The sequence below is a fragment of the Saimiri boliviensis genome, chromosome 2 (genome assembly GCF_048565385.1).
Source record: "Saimiri boliviensis isolate mSaiBol1 chromosome 2, mSaiBol1.pri, whole genome shotgun sequence".
Taxonomy (NCBI): domain Eukaryota; kingdom Metazoa; phylum Chordata; class Mammalia; order Primates; family Cebidae; genus Saimiri; species Saimiri boliviensis.
Window position 1 is genome coordinate 188,420,147 of NC_133450.1, and position 22,910 is coordinate 188,443,056.

Genomic DNA, 22,910 nt, shown 5'->3' on the forward strand with positions numbered 1-22,910 from the left:
TCACAAGTAGGTAGGACTACAGGCGCCTGCCACCATGCCTGGCTAATCTTTGCATTTTTAGTAGAGACAGGGTTTTACCATATTGGCCACCTGGTCTTGAACTCCTGACCTCGAGATCCACCCACCTCAGCCTCCCAAAGTGCTGGGATTATAGGCATGAGCCACTGTGCTTGGCCTGTAGCTTTTGATTTAAAGTGAGAGACGTGTGACTCTTCCTTTCACTTGAACACTTAGAAGCTATTGTAGGATTATTAATTGGCTTAACTTCAATGTTGTTGTGTCTCAGGGAATAGGGAAGCCCAAGGAGAAGGAGGGAGATGGTGAAACAGCTGGTCACTCAGTGGAGTAATCAGAACACACACATTTATTGATTTAAGTTTGCTGTCTTTTATGGATACAGTTTGTGGCATCTATAATAATAAAAATGTTTGGGCCAGACACGATGGCTCATGCCTATAATCCCAGCATTTTGGGAGGCTAAGGCTGGAGGATCACTTGAGTTCAAGAGCTCAAGACCAGCCTAGGCAACATCATGGAACCCTGTCTCTACAAAAAAATTTTTAAAAATTTGGTGACATGGTCCTGTAGTCCCAACTACGCAAGGAGCTGAGGTGGGAGGATTGTTTGAGCCCAGGAGGTCAACGTTACAGTAATTGTGCCACTACACACTAGCCTGGGGAACAGAGTGAGACCATGTCTCAAGATAATAATCACAGTCATAATTAAAATAATGAGAAAGTTTGAAATGCTGTCAGAATGATCAAAATGTGACGCAGAGGTGGGTGCCGTGGCTCACGCCTGTAATCACAACACTTTGGGAGGCTGAGGCAGGCAGATCACAAAGTTAGGAGATGGAGACCATCCTGACTAACATGGTGAAACTAAAAATACTCTACTAAAAATACAAAAAATTAGCCAGGTGTGGTGGTGGGCACCTGTAATCCTAGCTACTTGGGAGGCTGAGGCAGGAGAATCACTTGAACCCTGGAGGCAAAGGTTGCAGTGAGTCAAGATCGCACCACTGCACTCCAGCCTGGGCGATGGAGTGAGATTCTGTCTCCAAAAAAAAAAAAAAAAAATGTGACACAGAGACATGAAGTGAGCACATGTTGTTGGAATTGGCACCGATAGACTCGCTCCAGGCAGGGTTGCCACAAACTTTCCATTTGTAAAACATGCAGTATCTGCAAGGTGCGATAAAGCAAAGCACGATAGAATGAGTCATGTCTGGACTCACGGAATATGACAGGGGGATAAATAAGCACAAATCTTTACTGATTAAATATCTTGCTTTTTGCCGGGCGCAGTGGCTCACGCCTGTAATCCCAGCACTTTGGGAGGCCGAGGCGGGTGGATCACGAGGTCAAGAGATCGAGACCATCCTGGTCAACATGGTGAAACCCCGTCTCTACTAAAAATACAAAAAATTAGCTGGGCGTGGTGGCACATGCCTGTAATCCCAGCTACTCAGGAGGCTGAGGCAGAAGAATTGCCTGAACCCAGGAGGCGGAGGTTGCGGTGAGCCGAGATCGCGCCATTGCACTCCAGCCTGGGTAACAAGAGTGAAACTCTGTCTCAAAATAAATAAATAAATAAATAAATAAATAAATAAATATCTTGCTTTTTGAGGTGGATTTGTTGGTATGATTTGCTTTGTAAGATACAGGATTTGGAATCAGACCTATCCTCACATTTTCTAGTAACTGAGTTAACATTTATGTATACTTTTAGCTATTCTAGATTAGAAAACATGACATCATTGTTCCTTATCTTTTTTTATACAAACAAGATTAGGCCTTAGGTCTATGGCTTTGATGAAATAATAATTTGTAATTCTTTATATAAAATTTGTAATTCTTTATATAAAATTCAGCCTCTGCTTTACTTTCTTCTCTCTCTCTTTTTTTTTTTTTTTTTTTTAAGACAGAATCTCACTCTGTTGCCCAGGCTGGAGTGCAGTAGTGCAATGTTGGCTCACTGCAACTTCCGCACCCTGGGTTCAAGCGATTCTCCTGCTTCAGGCTCCTAAACAACTGGGATTACAGGCATGCACCACCACGCCTGGCTAATTTTTGTATTTTTAGTAGAGACAGGGTTTCACCATGTTGGCCAGGCTGGTCGTGAACTCCTGACCTCAAGTGATCCACCTGCCTCAGCCTCCCAAAGTGCTGGGATTACAGGTGTGAGCCACCATGCCCAGCCCCCTGCTTTACTTTCATTTGGCATATGGTTTTTTTCCACAGTGACAACCAACAAATGAAACTGTGCACCTCTGAAAGAGACTCTGCAGTCAGATTTCAGCTCTAATATCCCACACAGCAGTATCCTTGCATCCTGTGAAGGGGTAGCAGGTGCAGGCACTAAGCAGATTCCTGGAAATCAGTGGCCACACACCATGTTTTCGGAGAGGTGAGACGATGGGAAATTACTCAGCAGACAGTGAACTTCTGGAAGTCAGGTACTTCCAGGGGCACTTCAAGTGCCTGACTCATAGTAGATGCACAATAAATGCTTGTGATTTGAGAGACGGTGGCAGCAGGTGGGCCCAGGCCTGAGCCGAGGGATGAAGGCCTCCTAGACCTGAGAGAAAGAATCAGGATGACATGTTTGAAGCCTGGGGTCTGCAGAGTGAAACGCACAGGACTGGAGTGTGGAGCAGGGAGGAGGTGCCAGCTAGTGGCGGGGATGCAGAGCTGAGCTACTGTGGCAGAGAAGAACCAATGCAGGAGGTGGGAGGAGACGAGCAGGAAGGGGTCCCTGAGGAAGAGAGGACTGCCCCTCACCTCCCTTCTAGTGTATGTGCAAGTGGGTGGTATGGACCTGCCACCCTGCAGAGAAGTCAGGTAGATGAGCTGCTTGCCATTTCCCAGTTTTATTAGCTTCCTTTGGCTCCCATAGCCAGTCGCCACAAACTGGTGTCTTAAAACAGTAGACATTCATTCTCTCACAGTTCTGGAGGCCAGAAGTCCAAATCAACGTGATGGCAGGGTCACGCTCCCTTTGGAGGCTCTTGGAGAGGATCCTTCTTTGCCTCTTTCAGTTTCTGGTGACTGGAGGCATTCCTTGGCTTCCTTGGTTTGTGGCCACATTACCCCAGTCTCTTCTCTGCCTTCACACAGCCTTCATCTCTTTGATATGTCTTTCTTTTCTTTCTCTCTCTCTCTCTTTTTGTAAAATAGAGACGGGGGTCTTGCTGTGTTGCCCAGGCTGGTCTTGAACTCCTGGCCTCTAGCGATCCAGCATGAGCCACCATGGTAGCCTGTGTGTCTTGTCTTTTTTAAGACGGAATTTTGCTCTTGTCACCCAGGCTGGAGTGCAATGACCTGATCTCAGCTCACTGCAACCTCTGCCTCCTGGGCTCAAGTGATTCTTCTGCTTCAATTTCCCAAGTAGCTGGGATTACAGTATCCCATCACCATGCATAGCTAATTTTTGTATTTTTAAATTTTTTTTTTTTTTTTTTTTGAGATGGAGTTTCGCTCTTGTTACCCAGGCTGGAGTGCAATGGCGCGATCTCGGCTCACCGCAACCTCCGCCTCCCGGGTTCAGGCAATTCTCCTGCCTCAGCCTCCTGAGTAGCTGGGATTACAGGCACACACCACCATGCCCAGCTAATTTTTTTGTATTTTTAGTAGAGACGGGGTTTCACCATGTTGACCAGGATGGTCTCGATCTCTTGACCTCGTGATCCACCCGCCTCAGCCTCCCAAAGTGCTGAGATTTCAGGCTTGAGCCACCACGCCCGGCTAATTTTTGTATTTTTTTAGTAAAGATGGGGTTTCACCATGTTGGCCAGGCTGGGCTCAAACTCCTGACCTAAGGTGATCCACCCACCTCAGCCTCCCAAAGTGCTGGGAGTTCAGGCGTGAGCCACCACCCTTGGTCCTGTGTGTCTTTTATAAGGACACTTGTCATTAAGTTGAGGGCTTTCCTGGAGAATCCAGGATAATCTCCTCATTTCAAGATTATTTCTGACATCTTCAAAGCCTCTTTTTTCAGATAACACAGGTTCCAAGGATTGCTGTGATGGCTAATTTTTTATGTCAAATTAACTGGGCCATGGTACCCAGATATTTTGTCATACATTTTTCTGGAAGTTTCCCGTAGGGTGTTTTAGGGTGAGATTTGCCTTTAAATTGATGGATTTGGAGTAAACTGAATTGCCTTTCATAATGTGGGTGGGCTTTATCTAATCAGTTGAAGGCCTGGATCAAAAAAAAGGCTGACCTCCCCCAAGCAAAAGGGAGTTCTGCCAGCAGACCACCTTTGGACCTCATCTGCAGTATTGGCTTTTCCTGGGTATCCAACCTAACTGTCTTTGGACTTAAATTGCAACTTCTTCCTGGGTCTCTCCCATCAGATTTTGAATTCATCGAGCTCCCACAATTGTGTGACCCAATTCCTTAAACTAAGTTTATAGATTCGGTTTCTACAGAAAACCCTGACTAATATAGGGGGTTGGTCTACTGAGGCCTTCAACTGATTAGATAAAGCCCACCCACCATTCAGTCCACTCTACCAGTATTACCCAGAGAAATGCTTTTCAGACCTGAATGTGTATATGATCTTGTTCAAGTGCAGATTCTGATTCAGTATGCCCATTCATAATTCTCCATTTCTAACAAGCTCCCAGGGGATGCTGGTGCTGCTGGTTAGAGTGACCAGCTCATCCTGGGACTGCCTCAGTTTTAGCACTGAAAGTCCCTTAACCCAGGAAATCTCTGATCTCCAGGCAAATCGGGCTGGTTGATCACCCTACTGCTGGTTCACAAACCATACTTTGAGTAACAAGGAGTTTGAGATCTCTGTAGTAAGGGAAAATCATAAAAATTTGGCCTTTCCTCAAGTATGGGGATAAGTGTAAAAGTGTATACCCCGATGGATAAATCCATCAGTCCCAACATAGTGTCATGGATAGTGGTACATTTACTCTCCAAGGGCCTCTCCTTTCCAGTGCTTTTATTTCTTTGAATTTTCTATCAGAACAGGATGAAAGCTTCAATCGGATGATTTCTTATCAAATCCTCCCACAGTAGCTCAGCAGAAGGTTTTGCCACTGACTTCATGGAGACAGGGAAACTCCTAGGCCGACTCCCTTGCCCTTCCTCTCTCAAGCTGAACATCGCTGTATACACTGACCGCTCACTTCTCTACAAAAAAAATAGAAAAATCAGCCAGGTTTGGTGGCATATGCCTGTAGTTCCAGCTACTTGGGAGGCTGAGTTGGGAGGATTGCTCAAGCCTGGAAGGTCAAGACTGCAGTGAGCTGTGATTGTACCACTGCACTCCAGGCTGGGTGACAAAACAAGACCCTGTCTCAAAAATCAAAACAAACAAAAAATAAACGAGCAGGTTCTGACTGCAGCCATAGAAAACTCCCTGCTTTCCCATTCAGCAAGCAGGCACCACGCAGAGTGAAGGATGCTTTCCCAGAGCCACCCCCAAGTGCTGCTGGAAGCCCAGATTCCTTCAGATGACCTGGGCAGGCCTGCCAGAATGCAGTGTGGTAAAAGAAACACATGGTTTGCCTGGGGAAAACCATGTGGGCGTCCCCAGGCTCTGACTCAGTAACTGCAGATATTCCTTGATAAACTATAGAACCAGTAAGCACTGGTCTGGGCTCTGTGTGTGTGAATGGGGAATCTGTTTATTAGAATATAAAATAAAACGTGCCAACACTGGAGAAGTAGAAGGTATGGGTGACGGGTAGAGTGAGAGCTGAAGTCAGGACTGGGGAGCTGGAGAAGGAAATGAGGCCTGAAGAAACTTTAGTGGCTGAAGCCAGCAAATCTTGTGTATGTAGGATTTCCATGAACTGTCCTGAAATTTCCAAGAGAAGGAGACATCTATCAAGTAGAAGGCAAAAAGGAATGTTGACCAGGGAGGCCTGGCAGCGGTAGGTAGAGCCTATGACTGGAGAAGCAAGAGCAGCACAAGGTCCCCAAGAGATGGTTAAGAGCAGCTGGTGGCAGGGCGTGGTGGCTCATGCGTGTAATCCCAGCACTTTGGGAGGCCAAGGCGGGTGGATCACCTAAGGTCAGGAGTTCAAGACCAGCTTGGCCAACATGATGAAACCCTGTCTCTACTAAAAATACAAAAATTAGCCAGGCATGATGCAGGCTCCTGTAATCCCAGCTACTTGGGAGGCTGAAGCATAAGAATCGTTTGAACCTGGAAGGAGATTGCAGTGAGCTGAGATAGCACCACTGCCCTCCAGCCTAGATGACAAGAGCAAAACTCCATTTCCAAAAAAAAAAAAAAAAAAAAAGGCCGGGTGTGGTGGTGGTTCACGCCTGTAATCCCAGCACTTTGGGAGACTGAGGCGGGCAAATCACGAGGGCAGGGAATCAAGACCATCCTGGCTAACATGGTGAAACCCTGTCTCTACTAAAAATACACAAAATTAGCTGGGCATGGTGGTGTGCACCTGTAGTTCCAGCTATTCCGGAAGCTGAGGCAGGAGAATCACTTGAACCCGGGAGGCGGAGGTTGCAGTGAGCTGAGATCATGCCACTGCACTCCAGCCTGGGTGACAGAGAGAGACTCTGTCTCAAAAAAAAAAAAAAAGAAAGAAAGAAACAAAAAAAAAGCAGCTGGAGGCCAGGTGTGGTGGCTCACACCTGTAATCCCAGAACTTTGGGAGGCCAAAGTGACAAAGTGAGACCCTGTCTAAAAAAAAAAAGAGGAGCCGATACCTTGCTACCTTCCCATCTCTCTTCTGTTATGGGGTGGGGGTTCAAAATCAAGACAGATGTAAACATTTTTCTCTCCAGATTTTCTTTCTTTTCCTTGACAATAAACTTATTTTTCATGAAATTGATCAAGTATACAGGCAAAAGTAGAAAAAAATATAACCATCAAGCTTTTAAATACTAGCATTATGCTGGCTGAGCATGGCAGCTCACATCTTTAATCCCAGCACTTTGGGAGGCCAAGACAGGAGGATCATTTGAGGCCAGGAATTCAATACCAGCCTAAGCAACATAGTGAGACCTCCCATCTCTACAAAAAATAAAAAATTAGCCAGATGTGGTTGTGTATACCTGTAGTCCCAGCTACTCAAGAGGCTGGGCGGGAGAATTCCTTTAACCCAGGAAGTTGAGGCTGCAGTGAGCTACAATCACACTACCGCACTCCAGCCTGAACAACAGAGCCAGATCTGTCTCAAAAATAAAAAAGTTAGCATTATGCTGTTTTGCATCAGATCTTATTTAATTAATTTATTTATTTAATAAGATGAAGTCTTACTCTCTCACCCAGGGTGGATGCAGTGGCAGCTCACTGCAACCTCTACCTCCCAGCTTCAAGTGATGCTCTGGTCTCAGCCTCCCGAGTAGCTGGGATTTCAGGCACGCACTACCAGGCTTGGCTGATTTTTGTATTTTTAGTAGAGATGGGGCTTAACCATGTTGTCCAGGGCAGTCTCGAACTCGATCTCAAGTGATCTGCCTGCCTCAGCCTCCCAGAGTGCTGAGATTACAAGTGTGAGCCACCAGGCCCAGGCAGATCTTGTGTTTTAGATAGTCAACATCGCAGATACAGGGAGGGACCTACTCTCTTTCTTTTTCTAAGAGGTTACTTTAGTTTTATCAGCTTCTGGTCATTCTGGCTGCCTTCTGGCCATGGAGTACAAATCCTTTTGAGAATCACCGTATATAGGTCTTTTTTCTTCTTAAAGAGTTTTTTTTGTTTGTTTGTTTGTTTGTTTGTTTTTTGAGATGGAGTCTCACTCTGTTGCCCAGACTGGAGTGCAGTGGCACAATCTCAGCTCACTGCAACCTCTGCCTCCTGGGTTCAAGTGATTCTTCTGCTTCAGCCTCCTAAGTAGCTGGGACTACAGGCACACGCCACCACTCCCGGCTAATTTTTTGTATTTTTAGTAGAGACAGAGTTTCACCATGTTAGCCGGGATGGTCTCAATCTCCTGACCTCATGATCTGCCTGCCTTGGCCTCTCAAAGTGCTGGGATTACAGGCGTGAGCCACCACGCCTGGCTGAAGAGTTCATTTTGCCTGGTATATACATAGGTCTTGATGCAGGAAAGCATCAAGTGAACGCGAAATTCCCTCCCTTGCTCAGGAAGGGAGGCAGAGGCTGCAGTGAGCCGTGATCCCGCTACCGTACTCCAGCCCGAACTGCAGAGCCAGGTGGGTGTGTGTGGGAAGATCTGTTGTTAACTGAGGTCTGAAGAAACAAAGAGGCCTCAAGGTTTCCTGTGTAATTAAGAGCACCCACCCAAGCACTGGCACAGTTTTTCTTGTTTATGACTTTAATCTTGCTGGTTGTCCTTTCATTCACATGTTTACTGAATTGTCCGCCCTTTTTCTGGTATGCCCTTTTAACCACTGGGGTTCATGAACCATTATTGTAGTTTTCCGTGTATGTGACTTGATCTGTAGATGGGTGTTACCATACTTACTCAAATATTTCCTGCTCATTCTTGCAAAATTAGGACAAGTATCTTAAAGATTTTCTGAGGAGTAAGTGAGGTAACGTATGTGTACCTAGCACAGTAATTGTCAATATGCATTACCTAGTAAATGCTTGTCCCTCTCTTTTCTAATTTCTCATAAAGTGTCTGTTTAAAATTCCATTAGAATTATCAGAGTTGCCAGCAAGCACTGCAGATAGAGTTTCTGAAAACTACTTTTGGTCCATTTGTGAAAATTGCAGCATTTACTTTCTTCTGATTAGCCTAGATTAGAGTAGCTGGGATTACAGGTGCCCGCCACCACACCCAGCTAATTTTTGCATTTTTAGTAGAGACGCTGTTTCACCATGTTGGCCAGGCTGGTCTCAAACTCCTGACCTCAGGTGATCCAGCCACCTCGGCCTCCCAAAGTGCTGGGATTACAGATGTGAGCCATTGCGCCCGACCTTAAAGTATAATTTTTTAAGACATACATACACAGTGGCTCACACCTTTAATCCCAGCACTTTGGGAGGCTGAGGTGGCTGATCTCATAAGGTCAGGAGTTTAAGGCCAGCTTGGGCAACATAGTGAAATCTCATCTCTACAAAACATACAAAAAATGTGTGGTGGTGTGGTGGCATGAGCCTGTGGTCCCAGCTACCAGGGAGGCTGAGGTGGGAGGATTGCTGAAGCCTGGGACGTTGAGGCTGCAAATATAGCATGATCACAGGTCAAGGATTTTATTCAATTCAATTAATGAGAGCACTGGTAAGATGTAAAGATTATTTCAAAGAGAATTTGAGGAACAGAGGGCAAAGAGCAAAAGATAAAACGGTTTTGCAAATAGATGTAAAACTGGTTAATATTCTACAGTGCAACAAAATGTAATGTTTGGTGTTCTCTCTTCTGCAGAGGGGAAATCAATTGTATCTTTATCAGACAAAATTTATTTCCATTGCTATGGATAAGAATTTGCCTTACTGGCCAGGCGCGGTAGCTCACACCTGTAATCCCAGCACTTTGGGAGGCCCAGGCGGGTGGATCACGAGGTCAAGCGATCGAGACCATCCCGGTCAACATGGTGAAACCCCGTCTCTGCTAAAAATACAAAAAATTAGCTGGGCATGGTGGCGCGTGCCTGTAATCCCAGCTACTCAGGAGGCTGAGGCAGGAGAATTGCCTGAACCCCGGAGATGGAGGTTGCAGTGAGCCGAGATTGCGCCATTGCACTCCAGCCTGGATAACAAGAGCGAAACTCCGTCTCAAAAAAAAAAAAAAAAAAAAAAAGGCCAGGCGCGGTGGCTCAAGCCTGTAATCCTAGCACTTTGGGAGGCTGAGGCGGGTGGATCACGAGGTCGAGAGACCGAGACCATCCTGGTCAACATGGTGAAACCCCGTCTCTACTAAAAATACAAAAAATTAGCTGGGCATGGTGGCACGTGCCTGTAATCCCAGCTACTCAGGAGGCTGAGGCAGGAGAATTGCCTGAACCCGGGAGGCAGAGGTTGCGGTGAGCCGAGATCGCGCCATTGCACTCCAGCCTGGGTAACAAGAGCGAAACTCCGTCTCAAACAAAAAAACAAACAAAAAAACAAAAAGAATTTGCCTTACCATCAGATTTTTTTTTACAATTTTACTTTAACTCCTACAAAATTATAAAATAGCCTAGTCAATAAGGAATCAGTTAAATTGCACAACCCTATAAAATCTAAAAATCTCAGAAATTCCAATAGGTGGTGATAACAGTTCCATTGAAAGGAAAGCTAGTAATCTCCTTTGCCCATTTCCATATCTTGGATAATTTTATCTGGCAATTCTTATGCATTTAGGATGTGATCTAGGAGGAAGCTTGGAATTTTCTTACTCTGGATTGTGGAACCACAAAGTCAGCCTGGAGCTGCCTAGATCTGGACACTTAGGCTCCTGTCAAAGCTACTTTATTAGTCCCAGTCACTCATTAGTAGGATTCTCCTCTCCCTGGAGCATTATGAGGATAAGGAGAGGGTTCTTGGGCAGTCAGTTTCAGCATTAATCATTTTATTCCCACATTTGGCAATATGACTCACTGTCCATTATTTATGGCTTCTGTATAAGTCTGTTTTTTGTTGCCATAACACAATACAGCAGACTGGGTAATTTATGGAGAAAATAAATTTATTTCTCACAGTTCTGGAGGCTGGGAAGTCCAATATCAAAGTGCCAGCATCTGACAAGGACCTTCTTGCTGAGTTATCCCATGGTGGAAGGCAAAAGAGCAAGAGAGAATGAGGGCAAGTGAGCAAAAGGAGAGGCTGAGCTCACTTTTGTAACAGCCCACTCTCAAGATAACTAACCCACTCCCTCAAAAATGACATTAATCCATTCACGAGGGCAGAGTGCTCATGACCTAATCACCTTTTTAGGCACCCCCCTCCTAACACTGTTGCATTGAAGATTAAGTTTCTAACACATGAGTTTTGGGGGAAACATTCAAACCATAGCAGCTTCCTTCTAAAACCTGTCTCAACTGCCCAAAGCCTTTTCCAAACTCTTCTACTTGGCAAACCTTCCATTCAAACCAAAGAAACAATTCATATAATCTGCCTTGAAACATCTCTTGATCACATTCTTAAACTTTTCTACCATTTTTTGAGTGTTCTTATGTCTTGTGTTTCAATGAAGTTGCACTTCTAGAATAGATACCAGAAATTTTTCTCCTCTCCCACCACCCTATATTAGGTGTTAGATTTTTTTTTTTTTTTTTTTTTTTACATATACAGACGGGGGTCTCACTATGTTGGCAAGGATAGTCTTGAACTCCTGGCCTCAAGCAGTCCTCCTGCCTTGGCTTCTCAAAGTGCTGGAATTACAGGCTTAAGTTACCATGCCTGGCATAGGTGTTAGATATTTTAGATTAAAGGGCTAGATAGAAAGTTAGAATAGAGTCCTTTCCTTCTCATAAAAATTATTTGACTTCTCAGTACCTTCACAATAGTGTCAAACCACTTACCAGAGACTCCAAGTTCCCCCTCAGTATTTTCCACCTTCTTGTGCCAGGCCAAATGCTTACCCACAAACATCTCTGTATCTACAATCCCAACTTGGAATGCTCCTTTACTTTACTTTAAGGCTTAATTCAAATGTCACCTCTTCTATGAAGTCTTCCTTGATCCCTCTAATTAGAAGTTACTACGTGACTTCCTTGTCCTCTAAAGATATCCAGGGAGATGACGCAGGACACAGGTGTGAGGCCAGACTGCCTGAATTCGCTCATTAGTTTTGTGATCTTTGGCGAGTTATTGTAGGAAACCAGAACATGCCAGCACAAAATAGACCTCTTTAGCGTAAGGACAACTTTGAGCTGATGATTTTGAGAATCTGCAGATACATAAGAAGCTCTGAAAACAGTAGAAATTACCCTTTTATAAGGGAAATGTAATGTATAAAGGTCTTTTTTTTTTTTTTTTTTGAAACAGAGTCTCACTCTGTTGCCCAGGCTGGCGTGCCGTGGCACAATCTCAGCTCACTGCAACCTCCATCTCCCAGGTTCAAGCAATTCTCCTGCCTTGGCCTCTCAAGTAACTGGGACTACAGGTGCATGCCACCACACCTAGCTAATTTTTGTATTTTTAGTAGAGAAGGGGTTTCATCATGTTGACCAGGCTGGTCTCGAACTCCTGACCTCAGGCAGGACACCAGCCTTGGCCTCCAAAAGTGCTGGGATTATAGGCGTGAGCTATTGCACCCAGCTGGAAGCCTCCATTTGAAAGGGTGTCTTCCTTTCTATACCAGGAAAAGGAGGATGATTCTAAATCACTAGGAACTCATCAGTAGAGATGGCTCTGTCTTAAATCTGCACAGCAAACCTCACTCTTGTTTACCATGCTTTTTCTGCCTGCTCCACTATTATCAGCCTTCCCCACATCCTTCTTTCTCTGTCAGCAAATGATGGTATTGAAGCTCAGCTTGGCCAACATAGTGAAACCTTGTCTCTACTAAAAATACAAAAAAAAAAAAAAAAAAAATTAGGCAGGCATGGTGGCACACGCCTGTAGTGCCAGCTACTGGGGAGGCTGAGGCAGGAGAATTGTGTGAACCCAGGAGGCAGAGGTTGCGGTGAGCCGAGATCGCGCCATTGCACTCCAGCCTGGGTAACAAGAGGGAAACTCCGTCTCAAAAAAAAAAAAACAACAAAAAACTGCAAACTCATAAGCAGCAGTCTCTCCCCATTCCACCCCAACTTTGCCCATCCTCTGCTCTCCCCATCTAGCCCTAAGCAGCCACCAATCCACTTTCTGTCCCTGTGGATTTGTCTGTTCCAAACATTTCATATAAATGAAAATAAGACTGGGTGTGGTGGCTCACCCTGTAATCCCAGCACTTTGACGTGAGGGGCAGGGAGACATTTCTGGGTTTTTTTTTTTTCATTTCTTTTCTTTTTTTTGAGACAGAGTTTCCCTCTGTTGCCCAGGCTGGAGTGCAGTGGCGCCATCGTGGCTCACTGCAACCTCTGCCTCCTGGGTTCAAGTGATTCTCCTGCCTCAGCCTCCGAAGTAGCTGGGATTACAGGCGCTCACCATCACAGCCGGCTAATTTTTTGTATTTTTAGTAGAGATGGGGTTTTGCCATGTTGGCCAGGCTGGTCTCAAACTTCTGACCTCAAGTGATCCGCACACCTTGACCTCCCAGAGTGCTAGGATTACAGGTGTAGCCTGGGCGACACAGAGAGAGACTGTATCAAAGAAGAAGAAAAAAAAGAAATCAATATAACTTAAAATGGATCAAATACATAAATGTAAGAGCTAAAACTATAAAACTCTTGTATATCCCACACTCCCCTTCCCCAAGACAGTCTTCCTCTGTCGCCCAGGCTGGAGTGCATTGGCGAGACTTGGCTCACTGCAACCTCCGCCTCCTGGGTTCAAGCAATTCTCTTGCCTCAGCTTCGCGAGTAGCTGGGATCACAGGAGCTCACCACCACACCCAGCTAATTTTCATATTTTTAGTAGAGACGGGGTTTCACCATGTTAGCCAGGCTGGTATCAAAGTCCTGACCTCGTGATCCACCCACTTTGACCTCCCAAAGTGCCAGGATTACAGGCGTGAGCCACATTGCCTAGTCTATAAAACTCTTAGAAAAAAAAAAAGAGGCATAAATCTTTGTGACTTCAGATTAGGCAATGGTTTCTTAGTTATGACGTCAAAAGCACATGCAACAACAACAACAAAATAGACAAATTATACATTATCAAAAGTTAAAACTTATTTATTTATTTATTTTTTCAGACAGTCTTGCTCTGGAGTTTAGTATCGTGATCTCCACTCACTGCAACCTTCACCTCCTGGGCTCAAGTAATTCTTGTGCCTCAGCCTCCTGAGTAGCTAGGACTACAGGCACATGCCACCACATCCGGCTAATTTTTTGTCTTTTTAGCAAAGACAGGGTTGCACCATGTTCGTCAGGTTGGTCTGGAACTCCTGACCTCAGGTGATCCACCTACCTTGGCCTCCCAAAGTGCTGGGATTACAGGGTGAGCCACCACACCCAGGCGTGAGCCACCGCACCCGGCCCAAAAAAGATTTTTTTAAACATTAAATGCGCCGGGCGCGGTGGCTCAAGCCTGTAATCCCAGCACTTTGGGAGGCCGAGGCGGGTGGATCACGAGGTCGAGAGTTCGAGACCATCCTGGTCGACATGGTGAAACCTCGTCTCTACTAAAAATACAAAAAATCAGCTGGGCATGGTGGCGTGTGCCTGTAATCCCAGCTACTCAGGAGGCTGAGGCAGGAGAATTGCCTGAACCCAGGAGGCGGAGGTTGCGGCGAGCCGAGATCGCGCCATTGCACTCCAGCCTGGGTAACGAGAGCGAAACTCCGCCTCAAAAAAAAAAAAAATTAAATGCATACAAGGCAAGAATGCAAAAGCTGTCATAAAACTTCCGTGGTCATCATCAGATAAAAAGCATAGACAATGGCATAGCCAAGTAGAGGTGAAAGAATTTGCTGTGAGCAAGCAAGGCCTCCCAGAAGGCATCTGGCATTCAGTGGGCCTCAAAGAATAGCAAAGATTTTCAAGGGTGAAGCAGGGAGATGTTTCCTGTTACCAGAACTCCTGGAACCAAGGGTTTATGCAGGACAGTATCAAGAAAATAGACTGGGAGTTTCCAAACTGTGGCTGTGCAGTGGTCCCTGGCTACCAGGGGAGGGAAGAAAGAGTTCTATCTTTTAGTCCTCCAGATCAGAACTAAAACTTTGTCTCTTCTGTATTTATAACAACGAGCCATAATCCATAGGCTTTTTTTTTTTTTTTTTTTTTTTTAAGGCAGGGTCTGGCTCTATCAGCCAGGCTGGAGTACACTGGCGAAATCACAGCTCACTGCAGCCTTGACCTGTTGGGCTCAAGCAGTCTTCCACCTCGGTCTCCTGCATAGCTGTGACCACAGCACATGCCACCATGACTGGCTAATAATTGATTTTTTTATAGAGATGGGCTATTGCTATGTTGCATAGGCTGGCCTCAAACTCCTGATCTCACATGATCCTCCTGCCTCAGCTTTCAGAAGTGCTGGGATTACAAGCGTGAGCCACTGTACCTAGCCTATTAAATTGATTTCTGATATAAGCTACTTTCTTTTTAAAAGTGTTTTCAGAAAAAGTAAAAAGCATATAAAAACACAGCTTTGGCTGGGCATGGTGGCTCACACCTGTAATCCAAGCAGTTTGGAGGCCAAGGCAGGCAGCCTGAGGTCGGGAGTTCAAGACCAGCTTGACCAACATGGTGAAACCCCGTCTTTGGGGAAAAACAAAAAACAAAAAACAAAAAAAAACACACAGCTTTAAGACCTTTTTTTTTTTTTTGAGATGAAGTCTTGTTCTTGTCACCCAGGCTGGAGTGCAGTGGCACGATCTTAGCTCACTGCAACCTTTGCCTCCCAGGTTCAAGTGACTCTTCTGCCTCAGCCTCCCGAGTAGCTGGGATTACAGATGCCTGCCACCATGACCAGCTCATTTTTTTGTATTTTTAGTAGAGACAGGATTTCACCATGCTGGCCAGGCTGGTTTCGAACTCCTGACTTCAGGTGATCTGCCCGCCTCGGCGTCCCAAAGTGCTGAGATTACAGGCGTGAGATACCACACCCAGCCTAAAACCATTTTAAAAGAGAATTTAATCCAATGATTGTGAGCTGAAGTTAGTCTTACCCACACAGTGCTGGGTCCTGCACATACCTAGATATTCAACAAGCCTTTGATGAATAGGTGAATCAATGAATGAATGAAATGCCTGAGACCATCCTGATTTGCTCAACAAACTAAAGCAGGGTGACGAGGGTGTGGGGCAGAGGGGGGGGTCGAGAAGTGTGAGGGGAGAGGAGATGTGGATGAGCCACTCAGAAGGAAATGTGTCTGATTAATAGGTTTCTAAATCTGTTGCTAAGAAAGCAGAAGCAGCCGGGCTTGGTGGCTCAAGCCTGTAATCCCAGCACTTTGGGAGGCCGAGGCGGGTGGATCACGAGGTCAAGAGATCGAGACCATCCTGGTCAACATGGTGAAACCCCGTCTCTACTAAAAATACAAAAAATTAGCTGGGCATGGTGGCGTGTGCCTGTAATCCCAGCTACTCAGGAGGCTGAGGAAGGAGAATTGCCTGAACCCAGGAGGCGGAGGTTGCGGTGAGCCAAGATCGCGCCATTGCACTCCAGCCTGGGTAACAAGAGCGAAACTCCGTATCAAAAAAAAAAAAAAAAAAAAAAATGCAGAAGCAGACAACTCACTTTTGTGGGTGAGCCTTTGCTTGGCCTCAGAGCTCTGTTTGCAGGAGAGAGCATGATCTAGTTTCCCCTGTGTGTGGTCAAAGAGGCTTTCTGGTTAATGTTTGTAGGACACGGAGATAATACATATAAACACCTGCCGGCCTGGGCAAGAAGTTTCAGTTTGGGTCTTTTTTTTCCAGTTTTAGCAGGGTCTGTGATGGGGGCAGGCACTATTCAAACTTTGCCCAAATGATGTTCTGAAAGCCCTTCCTGCTGGGGGACACAAGGGCAGAGCACAGTGAAGGACAGACAGGCACAGCCAAGGCACCTGTGTACCTGGCAGCATTTGCAAGTCCCCCTTCCCTGGGCCGAAGGCTGTCTTTTGTTTAGATGAGCCCTCTCTAGAGCTAGATGGAGGCAAGGACAGTCCCTGGCTTTCTGGGGGAAATATGCATTGATGAGCGGGAAGGTCCCAGACCTGCTGGGAAGACAGGATTTTGGAAACAGACCTACATTTGAAGTCTGCCTACCTGCCTGTCTACCGGCTGGGAGAGTCAGCCAATTCCTGCTTCTTCCCAAGTTACTCTAAATCTAAAAATGTTTAATTCTCAGCCCTAAGTGAGTAGCCCCCAGGAGAAGCCAAAGGAGGGGAAGGAGGGAAGGAGGAGAAGGAGGGGGAAGAGGGGAAGGGAAGAGGGAGAAAGTTAGAGAGGTGAGGGAATAAAAGCAGGAGCCTCGCTGCAAGGCCCAGACCAGCCCTACCAGCCATAGATCATGTCCTCCAGGCAAAGAGAACATTGTACTGCAGGCAGGAGCCAAGCTTGACCTGGACACTCGAAGTCAGGGGCCCACAGACAGGGCTGTACATTCAGTAAAGAAAAAAATTACACACTTATTTTCAACCCCTAACTACGCTTCAGCTTTTTTTCCAGTTAATGTATGCAACAAAGCAGGGTGTATCAGAGGCACCTGTGACTGGCGCGATTTGAAATTCTTTCACTTCCCACTAAGTTTGTTGCAGATGCCTTGACATTTCTTACATTCATCACTTCTTCAAAATCCTAGTTGTTATTAGAATGGCTGCCAGATCTTATCATGCAATGCATTAATAGTCGTGTTTATCTTGCCTGAGTTTGTTTACGTTTTGATAGCTGTATTTCAATACAGCAGGTTCCATCTGTAGTCCTTTGTGCTTGTTTTAGGCATGAAGAACATGACTGTGAAAACCCGTGCATCCGCCTCCCTGGGCTGCCGAAGACGTGAGCACCACACACACAGGTGAGAACTGGGAGGGCATCGGGCGGGACGGGGGAGGCTCTGAGAGCACAGCTGTGTGAAGATCCGGCTCAGCATCCGCTTCAGAAGACACACGGCCCTTTGTTGCGCACGTCTGTGGCTGTTTAAAGTTGATCAAGGGCCAACTTAGAGAACAGGATGGAGCCGTGGAGCGGAATGGGTAGAACATCACGGAGATATTGAGAAAAAAAGGCCACGGCTAATACTCCCACTCCGGCCCCAGCGCCCAGGCTCAGGGAATCTGAGTCCCCTCCACCCGCATCTGCAAGTCCCTTACAGACTCAGCAGATGTCAGCTTTTTTGAAGAGACAGGGCCTCACTCTGTTGCCCAGGCTGGAGTGCAGTGGTGCAGCCATAGTTCACTGCAGCCTGGAACCCAGCTTTGCAAGTGATCCTCCCACCTCAGCCTCCTGAGTAGCTGAGACTACACGTATACACCACCACACAGAACTAATTGTTTTTTGTTTTTTTGAGACAGAATTTCACTCTTGGTGCCCAGGCTGGAGTGCAATGGTGCAATATTGGCTCACTGCAACCTCCGCCACCCAGGTTCCAGCAATTCTCCTGGCTCAGCCTCCTGAGTAGCTGGGATTACAGACATGCGCCACCATGCCCAGCTAATTTTGTATTTTTAGTAGAGACGGGGTTTCTCCATGTTGGTCAGGCTGGTCTCGAACTCCGGACCTCAGATGATCCGCCTGCCTCGGCCTCCCAAAGTGCTGGGTTTATAGCTTGACCCACCACACCTGGCTACACATAGCTAATTTTTTACAGAGGCGGAGATCTTACTGTGCTGCCTAGGCTGGTCTCAAATTCCTGCTGCAAGAGATCCTCCAGCCTGAAATCCCAAACTGTGAGGGTGACAGGCCTGAACCACTGTGTCTAGCCGCTGTCTGCTTTCCAACTCCCAGCCTGCTGCTGTTACATGCTGGAGAGCTGCCCTGCCTGTTGAAGAAAGCTGAGACCCCAAACCACTTCAGGAAGGTAAAGGTGAACTTGGTGGCCTTTACCTGATGACTCTGCTGATATTTGATCCCTGAGGGAATGAGGCACGGCTCAGCACCCAACACTCACTTGAACTTTGCAGTTTCCCTGTTTCATTAAGAAGCCCATTGTTGAGTCTGGCCCCTAATTAAGGACACATGGACTCTTAGGGCAATCTCATTTCTCCAGCATCTTCCAGGCGATGTGTTGGTGTGGCCAGGAGCCAACAGGAAGGGCATGGGCCAGAGGGGAGAGGCTTCTTAGCAGCTGGCTGCCCTGGACTCTGGGAGGATTTGACCATCAGGTTTACTGCACCAGGAGTATTTCCTTCAGTCTCCCCAGCCAATCTGCAGATTAAGGAGAAATGGAGAATGTAGGAAGATAGTTGCAGTGTGGACACAGCCTCAGGGTTCTTCTTCGGTAAGGCTGATGTTTATTACACAGGGGCATCGTAAGTAAAGCATGCACTCTTCATTTTTCCGGTGCTGTTGAAAAAAAAAGACAACTGTTTACTCATGAAGAGGAAATGTATACATTGCTGGATGTGGAAAAAAACGTTCTGTTGGGTATGGGAATGGTGGTTCACGCCTGTGATCCCAGCACTTTGGGAGGCTGAGACAGGAGGATTGCTTGAGGCCAGAAGTTCGAGACCAGCTGGGCAACGTGGCAAAACCCCATCTCTACAAAAAATACAAGAATCAGCTGTGTGTGGTGATGCTCCCCTAGTAGCAGTTACGTGCAGGCTGGGGTGGGAGGATGCTTCGAGCCTGGGAGGCAGAGGTTACAGGAAGTGGGAGGTTATAATGAGATGAGATTGTGCCATTGCACTCCAGCCTGGGTGACAACAGGACCCTGTTTCAGAAAAAAGTTCCAGTGCTCCCCACACCCAGATGAATGCCACCCAAAATAGCTCCTGAATGGCTAGGGCCAGAGTGGCTGACTTTGCGAGAACAAACCACAGCTGCCCGTTACAGGCGCCAGCTGCACCACATTGCTTCATCGGCTCCCCCAACAATGCCACGAGGCAGAGCAACGCCCTTCCACGGGAGGAAAGGCAGGCTTAGGGAAGTTAGGAACGTAGTTTCTGCCACACACATCCCACCTTGGGACCTGACTTTGTGAGAAAAGCCTGGTTTTTGGTTTTGTTTTTGTTTTTTTTTCTGAGTGTGGTGCACATTTCCATCTCAAATTAAGGAAGATAGTGAGGGGAAGCGCGGCACGCCCCCGCTGTTCAGTTGTGTGGCGTCCTCTAGAGCAGCTCCTACTGGGAAGCCTGGGTCCCAGCCCTGGCCCTGTCGCTAAGCCGAGGCTTCACCTGGAGTCGCTCCCTTCTCCCAGCGTGCCTCAGTTTCCTCATGGGAAAGCTCACTACCAGCTGAAGGTGAGTGGTCTGGGGAAGGAGAAGAGGGGACAGAGCTGGGGTGCAGGCAGGCAGATGGGTGAAGTGTGGGGGAGGCTGAGGCAGGGGGAGACCGGGGAGCAATGGGGTTCCAAGAAGGGGGCTGAGTCCTGGCCTGGGGAAGTCAGGTTCAAGGCGCTAGTGTCCCACCCCAGGGACCTGTTCCCTGTCCTGCTTGGAAGTCCCGTCCTGGATGTGGACAGCCAGAGAAAAGAAGCGTTCTCCCAGGGCTGCTGTGGGCTGCAGCTCCCCCAGCTGGGCTGAGTTCTATGTTTAATGGAGGGAGGAGGAGGAGTGAAAAGCTGGGCCCTCTGGTAGCTTTTTTTTTTTTTTTTTTTTTTTTGAGACGGAGTTTCGCTCTTGTTACCCAGGCTGGAGTGCAATGGCGCGATCTCGGCTCACCGCAACCTCCGCCTCCTGGGTTCAGGCAATTCTCCTGCCTCAGCCTCCTGAGTAGCTGGGATTACAGGCACGTGCCACCATGCCCAGCTAATTTTTTGTATCTTTAGTAGAGACGGGGTTTCACCATGTTGACCAGGATGGTCTCGATCTCTTGACCTCGTGATCCACCCGCCTCAGCCTCCCAAAGAGCTGGGATTACAGGCTTGAGCCACCGCGCCCGGCTGGTAGCTTTTTGTAATTAATTTATTTCTAATTAAGATGCTATCTTTGGATATTATTTCCTGCTCCTACAAATAAAATGTGCTTATTGTAAAAAAAAAAAATTCAAACATAACAAAAATCTGAAATTGCTGGAAATAGAACAAACCATAATTATTTGAATCAAAATATCAGAGTTCCTCTTCCACTCCTTTCCAGCCCCTGGTGTTGCAGGCCAGGTCTCAAGAGCGCAGGCCTCCATGACAACTGTTTCAGCACTGACTGAGGGGTTAAGGATTCAAAGCTGAAAGAGCCAGTGCCTTCACACAAAGGCTGGAATGCAAAAGCCCACCCAGTTTTGCCTAGGCCTTTCTTGGGCCTTAAAGTATGACAAGATAATGAAGGAATTCTTTTAGGATTAAACAAGTTTTATTGGGGGTCTGAAGGAACTCCCTAAACTTCCGTGATTGAGCAGGAGACAAGGGTAATCACCCCAGCACCTGGACCTGTTAGATTAAGTCAATTTACTGGGGCTCCAGAGGAAGGTCCTCAGGATTGAGACCTTAGTTATGAATTAGAAGTTCATCACTTAGGTCCTTGAAGAAATGCGCACTTACACGTACACATATAGCGTAGAAGGTATATAAGCTCTGGAAAACTTTGAAATTTTGCTTTGCTCTGGTGATAATTTCCAGGCCTTCTCCCTGCACCCAGTGACAGAAATAAAAACTCTCTTCCTCCGTGGTTCATCTGCATCTTGATGCAGATGCGAGAATAAGCAGCTGGCCCCTCCATGTGGGCCGAGAGCACCAGCACTGGGCAGTGGGAGGGCAGCTTCTGGGCGGTGGCCCCTAGCCTATGCCCACCTACTTCTCCACCTCCCGGGTGGGTCCACCCACCTCCCCAGGGGTGTGGAGGGTTGAGCTGGGGAGGCCTCAGCACTCCACTGACTCATCACCCCTTCTGTCCTTTGATAGGTAGGATGGGGTGAACATTACTGCCAGCAGATCTGGTTCCATAATATCTTAGTGTGTTCTGCGTGTGTGATCCAGCCCCTCCCTCGGGATGCAGGGGAGCTCTGCATCTTTTATGTATTCTCAGACACTGAGGTCTCAGCTGAATTGTAAACAGAAGCAATCCCATCTTAATGTCCATCATTTATTTAACCGGCTTTCACTGATGGACATTGGGTTGTTTTGTGCGTGTGTGGGCGTGTGACACACACACACCTGTATGTGAGCTCCTGTGCTAGTATTAATATTATAAGCAATGCCTCTCGTCATGCTACCTGACTTCAAACTGTACTGCAGAGCAGCAGTAACCAAAACAGTAATGGTACTGGTGCCAAAACAGACACACAGACCAATGGAACAGAATAGAGGGCCCAGAAATAAGGCTACACACCTACAACTGTAAGAGCAGCCGAGAGGAAGGAGGAGTAGACCCAGAGTCAGGCAAGCAAGTTTACTGACCTGCCGGGCAGCCCCAAGCTTACAAAATGAGGGGTTTATATGGGCTGAGAGGAGCTGAAGGGAGTCTCCAGATGGAGATAATCTAATCAGCTTGTAACAAGCGCGCAGATAGTTTATCAGCTTGTGACAGACTTACATCATCCTGTGACTTTTGTGGCAGCAGTTAAAAAAAAAAAAAAAAAACAGGCCGGGCGCGGTGGCTCAAGCCTGTAATCCCAGCACTTTGGGAGGTCGAGGTGGGTGGATCACAAGGTCGAGAGATCGAGACCAACCTGGTCAACATGGTGAAACCCCGTCTCTACTAAAAATACAAAAAAATTAGCTGGGCATGATGGCGTGTGCCTATAATCCCAGCTACTCAGGAGGCTGAGGCAGGAGAATTGCCTGAACCCAGGAGGCGGAGGTTGCGGTGAGCCGAGATCGCGCCATTGCACTCCAGCCTGGGTAACAAGAGCGAAACTCGATCTCAAAAAAAAAAAAAAAAAATAGGATTTTACACAGTTTAAAAAAAAGAAAACAAGATTTTACAGGTATGTGTAAAACGGGAATTTACAAGTACGTGTAACAAAGGTTTGTTTCTGATGACCTCCTGCGCTGCCCAGATGGCTGTAATCAGGCTTGGCTCATTGTAGTCTGTCTGGTGGCCTTTCTGTGGCTCCTAGATGAGTGTTTAGGAATGCTGCTGCAGAGCAATCAGTGTGGGGGTCAGCTGAGGGGATTTTCTGGGGTAGCTTGTCCCTAATATCTGGCTGCTGCTTGCTGGATGGGGCGATGTTTGCAGGGTGGGAGGCCAGACAGGAGGGACTGTCATTCCTGGAGCTCTCGGTCTTCTTGGAGCCGCAGCATATCTTGTACTGTTCCATGGGTGAAAGCTTTAATACCGTCCTGTGAAAACCGGGCAGGGAGACGTAAGAGGCAGGGGCCAAATGCGGAAGGAGGAAAAGGGTTATGGCAGGACGTAGGAGGGGCAGTAGCCAGGGCACCCAGGAGTTAAGGAACCACCGGGGCCAGCTGAA

The 22,910-nt window shown here is 47.0% G+C and overlaps 1 protein-coding gene across 2 annotated transcripts in view; it reads left to right on the forward strand.

Annotated features, from left to right (window-relative positions):
• Positions 1-22,910, forward strand: part of CLTA (clathrin light chain A) — a 131,313-nt gene that overhangs the window by 85,273 nt on the left and 23,130 nt on the right. For both annotated transcript variants that reach the window (XR_012516634.1, XR_012516633.1), the window contains exon 5: positions 17,346-17,421. The gene's annotated coding sequence lies outside the window, so the exon portion shown is untranslated. The remainder of the gene's footprint in view (positions 1-17,345; positions 17,422-22,910) is intronic.